An 11794-nucleotide genomic window follows, 5' to 3' on the forward strand; every position below is an offset into this window, starting at 1 on the left:
ATTATGAAACCATGTGGAATTTTTCAAATGACATTTTTGTGTCAGTTGAGATAATCATGTTTTCCTCCTTTAGTTTATTAATGTGCTGTTACACTAACTGATTTTCTTATCATGAACCAATATTGTATTCCTGGGCTAAATCCCACTTGGACATGATGTATAATCCTTCCAATATACTGTTGGATTAGGTATGCTAATATATAATTTTTTAATTTTATTGTTATGTTAATCACCATACATTACATCATTAGTTTTGGATGTAGTGTTCCATGATTCATTGTCTGTGCATAACACCCAGTGCTCCATGCAGAACGTGCCCTCTTTAATACCCATCACCAGGCTAACCCATCCTCCCACCCCCCTCCCTTCTAGAACTCTCAGTTTGTTTTTCAGAGTCCATCATCTCTCATGGTTCATCTCCCCCTCTGATTCCCCCCCTTCATTCTTCCCCTCCTGCTATCTTCTTCTTTTTTTGTTTTTTCTTAACATATATTGCATTATTTGTTTCAGAGGTACAGATCTGTGATTCAACAGTTGCTGGGTATGCTAATCTTTTGCTGAGGATTTTTGCATCTGTATTCATAAAGAATATTGGTATATCCTTTTTTGTGATGCCTTGCTTGGCTTTGTTATCAGAGTAATGCTATTGTTATAAAAGGAATTAGGAATTGTCTCTCCATTTCCTTTTTTTTTCAGAAGAGTTTGAGAAAGATTGGTAATAATTCTTTAAATCCTTGATAAAATTTATCAGTACATCCATCTGTTCCTGGAGTTTTCTTTGGCGGGAGGTTTTGATTACTGATTCATTCACTTTTGTTGTTACAGATCTGCTGGGATTTTCAATTTCTTCTTGAGTCATTTTAGGTTGTTTCTGTGTCTCTAGGAATATGCAATTTAATCTAGGTTGTTTAATTTGTCAGTGTATAATTTTTAATCATATTCTTTTATAATCATTTTAATTTCTGTAAGATTGTTAGTGATCTCTTCATTTTTATTTGTGATTTCCATTATTTTTGTTGTTTCTTATTTTTCCTTTGTCAGTATAGCTAAAGATTTGTCAATTTTGTTTATCTTTTCAAAGACCCAATTTTTGCTTACTTTGACTCTCATTATTCTTTTTCTAGCCCCGGATAATTTAAAGCTTCTGAAATCTGTTTTTTATTGTGTTTAAATATACATATATAACATAAAATTTAGCATTCTATTTTTAAGAATATCATTCTGTGTCATTTAGTACATTCACATGGTTGTGCAACCTTGACTAACCTCCATCACCAGACTTTTTCATCTTACATCACTGAAAGTCAGCAGTCATTTATCACTAACTCCCAATCTCCCCTCCCTACAGCCTCTGCAATCACCATTCTACTTTCTGTCTATAAATTTAACTCATCTGGACACCTCATTTAAATGGAATCACACAATATTTGTCCTTTTGTGACTGCTTTATTTCACTTAGTATGTCTTGAAGGTTAATCCATGTTGTAGCATGTGTTCAGAATTCCCTTTATTTTAAAGAATAAATAATATACCATTTTATGTATATATCACGTCTATGGACTGAATTATGTCCCTTCAAAATTTATGTATTGAATTCTTAATCTCTAATGTTACTGTATTTGCAGATAAATTCTTTAAGGGCTAAGTAAGCATAAACAAGTTCATAGGAGTAGGGCCCTAATCCAAAAGGACTGTGGTTTTTATATAAAGAGGGAAAGAAATCTCTTTCTCTCTCTCCTGTGTGAGGACATAAAAAGAAAGAGGTCATCTGTAACCCAAGGAGAGATTCCTTCCCTTGATATTGATATTGATGATATTGATATTGATATTGATTTTGATATTGGGTTTCTAGTCTCCAGAACTGTGAGAAGATAATTTTGTTGTTGTTGTTGTTTAAGCCACTAAACTATGGTATTCTGTTGAGGAAGCCCAAATAGACAATGTAACCACATTTTCTTTACTCCTTTATCTGTCAATGGATTCTTGATTTGCTATGATAGTTGACTATTATGAATAATGTTGCTATAAATATAGGTGTACAAATATTATGTTCTAGGCCTTGCTTTCAGTTATTTTAGGTATATACCCAAAAATGGAATTCTATGTGATGTGTAATTATTTGAGAACCTTCCATTCTATTTTCCATAGAAGTTATAACAATTCACATTTCCACTAGCGATGTGGGTTTTCCAATTTCTCCATATCCTTGATATCACGTTTTCATTTATTTTATTTTATAATAATGGCCATATGATAGGTGTGAAATTATATATAATCGTGGTTTTTAGTTTTATTTCCTTAATGATTAGTGATGTTCAGTATTTTCTCATGTGCTTGTTGGACATTTTATGTATCTTTGGAAAAATGTTCAATTCTTTTGCAGATTTTAAATTGTTGTTCCTGAATTTATGTGTTATTTATAGCTTGTGAATATTCATCTCTTATCAAATATATCACCTGCAAATATTTTTACATCACCTCGGTTACAGTTTCACTCTGTTCATTGTGACTTTAAATGCACAAAAGTGCCTAATTTTGATGAAGTATAATTTACCTGTTTTTCTTTTGTTTCCTCTTCTTTTATTGGATATTCATAAAATCATTGCCAAACCCATGACCATGAATATTCTACTGTTTTCTTCTAGGAGTTTTATGATTTTAGCTCTTAAATTTAGGTCTTTGATCCATTTTCAGTTAGTTTTTTTGTATGACGTATGGCAGGGGTCCAACTTAATTTTTGCAAATGGATATCCAGTTTTACCAATAATATTTTCTTAAAAGACAATCCTTTTCTCATTCAATTATCTTGACACACTTGTGAAAAAACATTTGACTATATATGTGAGTTTTGTGGGAGATCTCTATACTATTCCATTGGTCTGGTATATGTATTGTTTAATGTCAGTATTACAATGATATTATTACCATTACTTAGTATTAACGCTTTAAATCAAAAAGTCTAAGACCTTCCATTTTTTCTTTTTTTTTCAATATTTTTCTTACATATTTGAAAGCCCTTCTGACTGAACATAAGTTTAGGATAGATGTTTCTATTTCTACCAAAAGCTGTTCTATTGTAATAGGGATACATTGAATCTATAAATCGTTTTGTATAATACTGACATCTTTTTAAATTTTATTTTATTCAAATTCAATTGATTAACATATAATGTATTTTTAGTTTCAGAGATAGAATTTAGTGATGCATCAGTTGCGTATAACACCCAGTGCTCATTACATCACATGCCCTCCTTAATGCCCTTCACCCAGTTACCACATCACCCCACCCACTACCCCTCCAGCAACCCTGTTTGTTTCCTATAGTTAAGAGTCTTTGGGGAGTCTGGGTGGCTCATATGGTTGAGCACCTGCCTTTGGCTCAGGTCATGATCTCAGGGTCCTGGGATTGAGCCCTTCATGGGGCTTCCTGCTTGGTGGGGAGCCTGCTTCTCCCTCTCTTACTACTGCTCCCTCTGCTTGTGCTCTCTCGCTCTCTCTGTCAAATACACAAGTAAAATCTTTTCTAAAAAATAGTCTTTATAGTTTGTCTCGCTCTCTGAATTCATCTTACTTTATTTTACCTTCCCTTCCCCATGATCTTTTGTTTTGTTTCTTAAATTCCACATATGAGTGAAATCATATAATAATTATCTTTCTCTGACTTACTGATTTTGCTTAGCATAATACCCTCTAGTTCCATACACGTCATTGCAAATGGTAAGATATCATTTTTTCTATTTTTGAGTAATATTCCATTGTGTATATATGCCACATCTTCTTTATCCCTTCATCTGTCGATGGACATCTGGGCTCTTTCCATGGTTTGGCTATTGTGGACATAGCTGCTATAAACATTGGGGTGAAGATGCCCATTCAGATCACTACATTTGTATCTTTTGGGTAAATAGCTAGTAGTGCAATTGCTCGTCATAAGGTAGGTCTGTTTTTAAATTTTTGAGGAATATTAATACTGTTTTCCACAATGGCTGTGCCAGCTTGCATTCTCACCAGCACTGTAAAAGCGTTTCCCTTTCTCTCCATCCTTGCCAGTATTTGTTGTTTCCTGACATTATTTTAGCCATTCTGCCAGGGTGAGGTGGTTTCAATCTGTATTTCCCTAATGCTGAGTGATGGTTGAGCATTTTTTCATGTGTTCGTTGGCCATTTATAGGTCTTCTTTGGAGAAATGTCTGTTCATGTACTGTGTCTATTTTTTTAATTTCTTTTCCTTTTTTTATTAAGTTCAATTAGCCAACATAGAGTGCATCATTAGTTTTTGATGTAGTGTTCAATGATTCATTAGTTGTGTATAACACCCAGTACTCATCACCACATGTGCCCTCCTTAATACCCATCACCCTGTTACCCCATCCCCCAACCCCTCCCTTTTGTAACCCTCAGTTTGTTTCCTGGAGTCCAGAGTCTTTCACAGTTTGTCTCCTCTGATTTCTTCCCACTCAGTTTTCCCTCCCTTCCCCTAATGTCCTCCGCACTATTTCTTATGTTTTACACATGAGTGAGTTCTTTCTCTGTTTGACTTATTTCACTTAGCATAATCCCCTCCAGTTCCATCCATGTTGATGCAAATTGTAAGTATTCATCCTTTCTGATGGCTGAGTAATATTTCATTGTATATATGGACCATATCTCTTCTTTATCCATTCATCTGTTGAAGGACATCTCAGCTATTTCCACAGTTTGACTATTGTGGACATTGCTTTCTGCCCATTTCTTGACTGGATTTTCTGTTTTTTGGGTGTTGAGTTTGATAAGATTTTGTAGATTTTGGATACTAGCCCCTTATCTGATGAGACATTTACAAATATCTTCTCCCATTTTGTAGATTGTTTCTTGGTATTGTTGACTATTTCCTTCCTTATGCAAAAGCTTTTTATTATGATGAAGTCTGAATAGTTCATTTTTGCTTTTGTTTCCCTTGCCTTTGGAGATGTGTCTAGCAAGAAGTTGCTGCAGCCGAGGTCAAAGAGGTTGCTGTGCTATCCTCTAGGATTTTTATGAATTCCTGTCTCACATTTAGGTCTTTCATCCATTTTGAATCTATTTTTGTGTATGATGTAAGAAAATGTTCCAGTTTCATTCCTCTACATGTGGATGTCCAATTTTCCCAACATCATTTGTTGAAGAGACTTTTTTTCCATTGGATATTCTTTGTTGCTTTGCCAAAGATTAGTTGGCCATAGAGTTGAGGGTCCATTTCTGGGTTCTGTATTCTGTTCCATTTATCTATGTGACTGTTTTTGTGCCAGTACCATACTCTCTTGATGATTACAGCTTTGTAATACAGTTTGAAGTCTGGCATTGTGATGTTACCAGATTTGGTTTCCTTTTTCAACATTCCTCTGGCTATTTGGGGTCTTTTCTTGTTCCATACAAATTTTAGGATTATTTGTCCCAGTTCTGTGAAAAATGTAAATGTTATTTTGATAGGTATTGCATTGAATGTGTAGATTGCTCTGGGTAACATAGACATTTTAACAATAATTTTTCTTAAAATCCACGAGCATAGAATGTTTTTCCATTTCTTTGTGTCTTCCTCAATTTCTTTCTTGAGTGTTCTATAGATTTCAGAGTACAAATCCTCTACATCTTTGCTTAGGTTTATTCCTAGGTATCTTATGGTTTTTGGTGTAATTATAAATGGGATTGATTGATTGATTTCTTTCTTTCTTTCTTTTTTTATTCAACTGTTTACTAAACAGGTCAGTATAGCCAGTCCTTTGTCTACCACTGGCAAATGGCTTTTGTACACTTTATTACAAATAAAACAATTTTGTCTGACGATACCATCTGTCATCTTACAAACATACCAGAAAACAGTCCTAGAGTAATAGTATATCTCTACGAACTGAGCTTTTCTTAAAAACAAACAAATGAACCATACTATGAATAAGTCCTCTATCTAAATCTATGCAGCATCTTTAAGTAATATGGGAATGAAATTATGATTAATTAATTTACATAAAAATTACTTTATACATTAAAGAATAATTTTTCAAATTGTTAAAAAAACAAAGTCTGAAGCTGTCATTATTGGGATTCATGGGACTTGGTTTGTTTTCTATCACTTGCTTCACAATTTCTGCCAGTTTTAGTCGATCTACTTTATCTGTGAATCCACAACCATTCCAGCTGAAGCTTTGCAGAGTATCTCTTAGGAGTTTGCATTCCCGGTTATACTTCCAAGCCTCCTCCATTGCTTCATTCAACTTTTCAACTTCATTCTCTCCAGCATGGGGGAGAATACACTGAACAATCACATCTTGGAGCTTTTCCAAGGCAACATTTGAATCCTTGGCTTTATTCTCATGGTCATGGATATAATCACCGTCCTTTGGCTTGGTGCCAAGTAATTTCCTCTTCCTCAGAATGAGGTTGTTCACAGAGTGCAGGGGTTTGAGGCTGACTTTCAGATCCTGGATTCTCATGTTAGCCAACTGTTCCACGTGAGCCTGCTGGATTCCTGCAACCACTACCTTATCCATCATCAGTTGAGCAGAGGGTAGCACATTATCCAAGGCCTCAGTCGAGTTGAGCCAGGGGTGGTCCAATACTCCCTCTATGGTGAGTCTTCCCTCTGGTTTGACCTTCAAGAGCTTCCTCACAACATCTTTGGCCATTTCTGAAATCTGGCTCCATTCTTCTTCTGGGAACTCAAAACTGCCTGTCATGATCTTTTTCCGCATATCCTTTGGGATAGTTCAGCTGTGGTGTTTGAAGTAAAAAAGAGGGTCCATTTCTAGGTTCTCTATTCTGTTCCATTTATCTATGTGACATCACATAGAAAATCACCCCTAGGGACCACAGGTCACAGCTCTTGTTGTAAGTGTAGGGTGTTGGCGAGGTAGGTCTGATGCCAGATTTCTCCTTCTGATGCCTTCTCTGTGCCTCCAATACCTGAGGTGCAACATAATCAGGGGTGAACTGGGGTGTCATCAAGTCACCTTGGTCAATTTTGGCAAATCCAAAGTCACACAACTTCACTGGGGCATCCAAAGAGTTATCCTTGAAGAGCAGATTTTCAGGCTTGAGATCTCTGTGAGCGATGTTTAACAAGTGACAGTGCTGTACAGCCAAAGCTATCTGCTTTGATACTTGGCTGGCTTGCTTCTCTGTAAAGTGCCGTGCTGGCTGATTCTGTGAAATAGCTCTCCCTCTTCCATCACTTCCATTACAATTAAGAGTTGAGCCCTGGGATTGGACTCATGAGGAAACTGTACACTGTTAGCAAACACTTCAATAATTTGAACTATATTTGGGTGTGTGGCACACATCATGTGCAGACGTACCTCATTTCTAGCTTTTGGATGATCAAAAAGAATTTTCAGTGCAAACTGTTCTTGAGTAGATTTCTTTACACAGACTCTAACTGGACCACTAATTCCAGCTCCCAGCTTCTGAGTCCAACTGATATTATATTCCTCTAAAATGGAGTTTCCTTGATGGCTTTCTCCATGTCGCTCTCCCCGGACGTGCTCCGTGAGGCCTCTACGGCCGGGAGCGGCGGAGGCTGAACAGCTGCCCGGTCCCACCATAGCCAAGGGAGCAAGGGGCTCCGCGCTCTGGCCCCTGGGCCTCGGGGAGACTGGCAGCAGCCGTCCCCAGGGACCGGCGGGGATGAGGGGGCCCCGGCCCAGGCTCTGCTTCGGCGGGGGCTCTAGGCTGGCGGCGGAGGCCCCCGGGGACAAGCCTTTGTGCTGGGCCCCGTGCGGCCGCCTCCCGGCTTCATCCCCTGCCGGGGAGGCAGGCTCCCGGGGCAGGGCGAGGCGGGGAGGGTCCACGTCCGGGGCGCTATGCAGAGGCCTCGCGGGGCCATCGATTAGGCCTGGGCTCGCCAGGTCCTAATGAGTAACTTGCTCCTCCGTCTCCGCCGCCAGCACCGCTGCGAAGCTGAGGTCGAACCCGCCGCCGCCGCCGCCGCCGCCGCCGCCGCCGCCGCCGCCGCCGCCGCCGCCGCCGCCGCTCCGATGCCGCTTCAGCCCCACACATCGCTGGGACACCCGCGCCCGCCGGCGCTGAGCTCCGGGTCACCCGTCCTGCCACCCGACTCCTTGCCCCCACCGCTCCACGCGCCCCTCCCAGCGCGCCGCCCGCTGTGGTTTTCAAGCGCCCCCAAACCACGCAGTTGATTTTTTTTAAGATTATTTATTTATTTATTTGAGAGAGACGAAGAGAGAGCACATGAGAGGGGGAAGGGTCAGAGGGAGAAGCAGACTCCCTGCTGAGCAGGGAGCCCGATGCGGGACTCGATCCCGGGACTCCAGGATCATGACCTGAGCGGAAGGCAGTTGCTTAACCAACTGAGCCACCCAGGCGCCCCCACGCAGTGGATTTGCAGGCATCTGCCAAGGTCTCCTCAAGCTGCGCCACACTCAGGACAAGCCCTAGGGCCCTCCCAATGGGATTGATTTCTTAATTTCTTTTTCTTCTGTCTCATTGCTAGTGTATAAAAATGTAACTGATTTCTGTGCATTAATTTTATATCCTGCCACTTTGCTGAATTTCTATATGAGATCTAACATTTGTGGGTGAAAAGCTCTAATTTTTCCCCATTGATAATGATATTCCTTGTGGGATTTTCTTATGTGGGTTTTATGATATTGATATATGTTCCCTGTATCCCTCCTCTGCGGAAATTTTTAATCAAGAAAGGATGCTGTATTTTGTCAAATGCATTTTCTGAATCAATGGAGAGGATCATATGATTCTTTACTTTTCTTTTTTTAATGTGGTGTATCACGTTGCTTGATTTGTGGATATTGAACCACCCCTGTATCCCAGGAATAAATCCCACTTGGTCGTGGTGAATAATCCTTTTATTGTACTATTGGATCCTATTGGCTAGTATCTTGGTGAGAAGATTTGCATCCATGTTCATTAGGGAGAGTAGTCTGTAATTCTCCTTTTGCTGGGTCTTTGTCTGTTTTTGGGGTCAAGGTAATGCTGACCTCAAAGAACGAGTTTGGAAGTTTTCCTTCCATTTCTATTTTTTGAAACAGCTTGAGAAGTATAGGTATTCATTCTTCTTTAAATGTTTGGTAGAATTCCCCTGGGAAGTCATCTGGTCCTGGACTCTCTTTTTTTGGGAGATTTTTGATTACTGATTCAATTACCTTGTTGATTATGGTTCTTTTCAAGTTTTCTATTTCTTCCTGTTTTAGTTTAGTAGTTTATATGTTTCTAGGAATGTATCCATTTCTTCCAGAATGACTAATTTATTGGCATATAGGTGCTCATAATATATTCTTTTACTTGTTTGTATTTCTTCAGTGTCGGTCATGATCCTCTCCTCTTTCATTCATGATTTTATTAATTTGAGTCTTTTCTCTTTTTGATAAATCTGGCTAGGGGTTATCAATCTTTTTAATTCTTTCAAAAAAACAGCTCCTATCTTCATTGATCTCTTCTACTGTTCTTTTTGTTCCTATTTCATTTTATTTCTCCTCTAATCTTTATTACTTCTCTTCTCCTGCTTGGTTTGGGCTTTATTCACTGTTCTTTCTTCACCTCCTTTAGGTGGAAAGTTAGGTTTTGTATTTGAGACTATTCTTGTTTCTTGAAAAAGGCTCATATTGCTATATATTTTCCTCTTAGGACTGCCTTTGCTGCATCCCAAAGGTTTTGAACAGTTATGTTTTCATTTTCATTTGTTTCCATGAATTTTTTTCTAAGATTTTATTTATTTATTTGAGAGAGAGAGAATGAGAGATAGAGAGCATGAGAGGGAAAAGGGGCAGAGGGAGAAGCAGACTCCCTGCTGAGCAGGGAGCCCGATGTGGAACACGATCCCAGGACTCCAGGATCATGACCTGAGCCGAAGGCAGTTGCTTAACCAACTAAACCACCCAGGCGCCCTGTTTCCATGAAATTTTAAACATTTTTCTTTAATTTCCTGGTTGACCCATTCATTCTTTAATATGATGCTCTTTAATCTCCATATATTTGTGTTCCTTTCACATTTTCTCTTGTGATTGAAGTCACATTTTAAAGCATTGTGGTATGAAAATATGCAGGGAATAATCCCAGTCTTTTGGTACCAGTTGGGACCTGATGTATGACCCAGTATGTGATCTGTTCTGGAAATTGTTCCATGTGCACTTGAGAAGATTGTACATTCTGTTGCTTTAGGATGAAATGCTCTGAATATATCTGTCAAGTCCATCTGGTCCAGTGTGTCATTCAAAGCCCTTGTTTCCTTTTTGATCTTCTGCTTAGATGACCTGTCCTTTTCTGTGACTAGGGAGTTAAAGTTCCTTACTATTATTGTGTTATTATCAATGTGTTTCTTTAATTGTGTTATTAATTTGTTTATATAATTGGCTGCCCCCAAGTTAGTGGCATAAATATTTATACTTGTTTTATCTTCTTTTTGGATTGTCCCCTTCATTATGATATAGTGCCCCCATTCATCTCTTGTTGCAGTCTTTGGTTTAAAATCTAATTTGACTGATATAAGGATTGCTACTCCAACTTTCTTTTGGTGTCCATTAGCATGATTAATGGTTCTCCATCCCCTCACTTTCAATCTGTAGGCATCTTTGGGTCTAAAATGAGTCTCCTGTAGACAGCACATTGATAGGTCTTGTTTTGTTGTTGTTGTTGTTGTTGTTGTTTTTTAAATCCAATCTTATATCCTGTGTCTTTTGATTGGAGTATTTAGTCCATTTACATTCAGAGTAATTATTGAAGAATGTGAATTTCATACCATTGTATTACCTATAAAGTTACTGTTCTTGTAGATTTTCTCTCTTCCTTTCTCATCTTTGTTTCTTTTGAGCCCTCTCTCCACTCAAAGGATCCCTTTTAATAGTTCTTACTTGTTTAGTGTGGTTAATATTGACATCTTAACAGTACTAAGTCTTCCAATCAATCCAATCCAAAGGAACACAAAGTGCCTTTTCATATATTTGTGTCTTCTTTAATATTATTTTTTCAATGTACAAATATATTCCTTCCTAAATTAAATTTATTCTTATGTATTTTATTCTTTTTGGTATATAAACATATTAATGCAAATATTGCTTTTATTTCCCACAACTTTGATGACTTTGTTTGCTCTAACAACTCATGTGTGTGTACTTAATCTTTAGAGTTTTCTACATGTAAGATCCTGTTGTCTGCAAAAGGATATAATTTTATGTTCTTTTTTTTCTAATTTGGTTATACTTATGTGTTTTTCTAGCCCAAATGCTCTATCTGGAAATTACAGTACTCTACTAAGTAGAAGTTGCAAAAGTCCACATCCTTTTCTTATTCTTAGTACTAGAGGAAAATCTTTTAGTCTTTTATGATTGAGTGTTTTATGATGTTAACTGTGGGTTTTTCAAATATGTCCATAATTATTGAGATAGTTTTCTTCTGTAGTTGTCCCACCTTTTCCAGAATTTCACTCTCTGTGGTTTTAGTTTCCGTGGTCAGCTACAGTCTGGAAGCAAATGATCCTACTTCTGATATATGGTCAGGTCAATAGTAACCTAATGCTATGTCACATTGCCTATCACATTCACCTCACTTCATCTCATTATGTAGGCATTTTATTATCTCACATCATCACAAGAAGTGTGAGCACAGTACAATAAGATTTTGAGAGAGAATGAGAGATCACATTCACACATTTATTATAATATGTTGCTATAATTGTTTTATTTTATTAGTATTTATTGTTAATCTCTTACTGTGCCTAATTTGTATATTAAACTTTTATCATAGGTATTTATGTATGTATGTATATAAACAAATATAGTATATATAGGGTTTAGTACCATTCATTATTTCA

At 37.8% G+C, this 11794-nt stretch overlaps 1 pseudogene; it reads right to left on the reverse strand.

Moving 5' to 3' along the window:
• Window positions 1–6048: 6048 nt before the first annotated feature.
• Window positions 6049–7477, reverse strand: LOC114207517 (MAP kinase-activated protein kinase 5-like; annotated as a pseudogene).
• Window positions 7478–11794: the final 4317 nt, after the last annotated feature.

This window comes from Eumetopias jubatus, unplaced genomic scaffold, assembly GCF_037043125.1.
Source record: "Eumetopias jubatus isolate StellerSeaLion01/CBP00866 unplaced genomic scaffold, mEumJub1_p1.0 scaffold_11, whole genome shotgun sequence".
In the NCBI taxonomy this organism is placed as follows: Eukaryota; Metazoa; Chordata; class Mammalia; order Carnivora; family Otariidae; genus Eumetopias; species Eumetopias jubatus.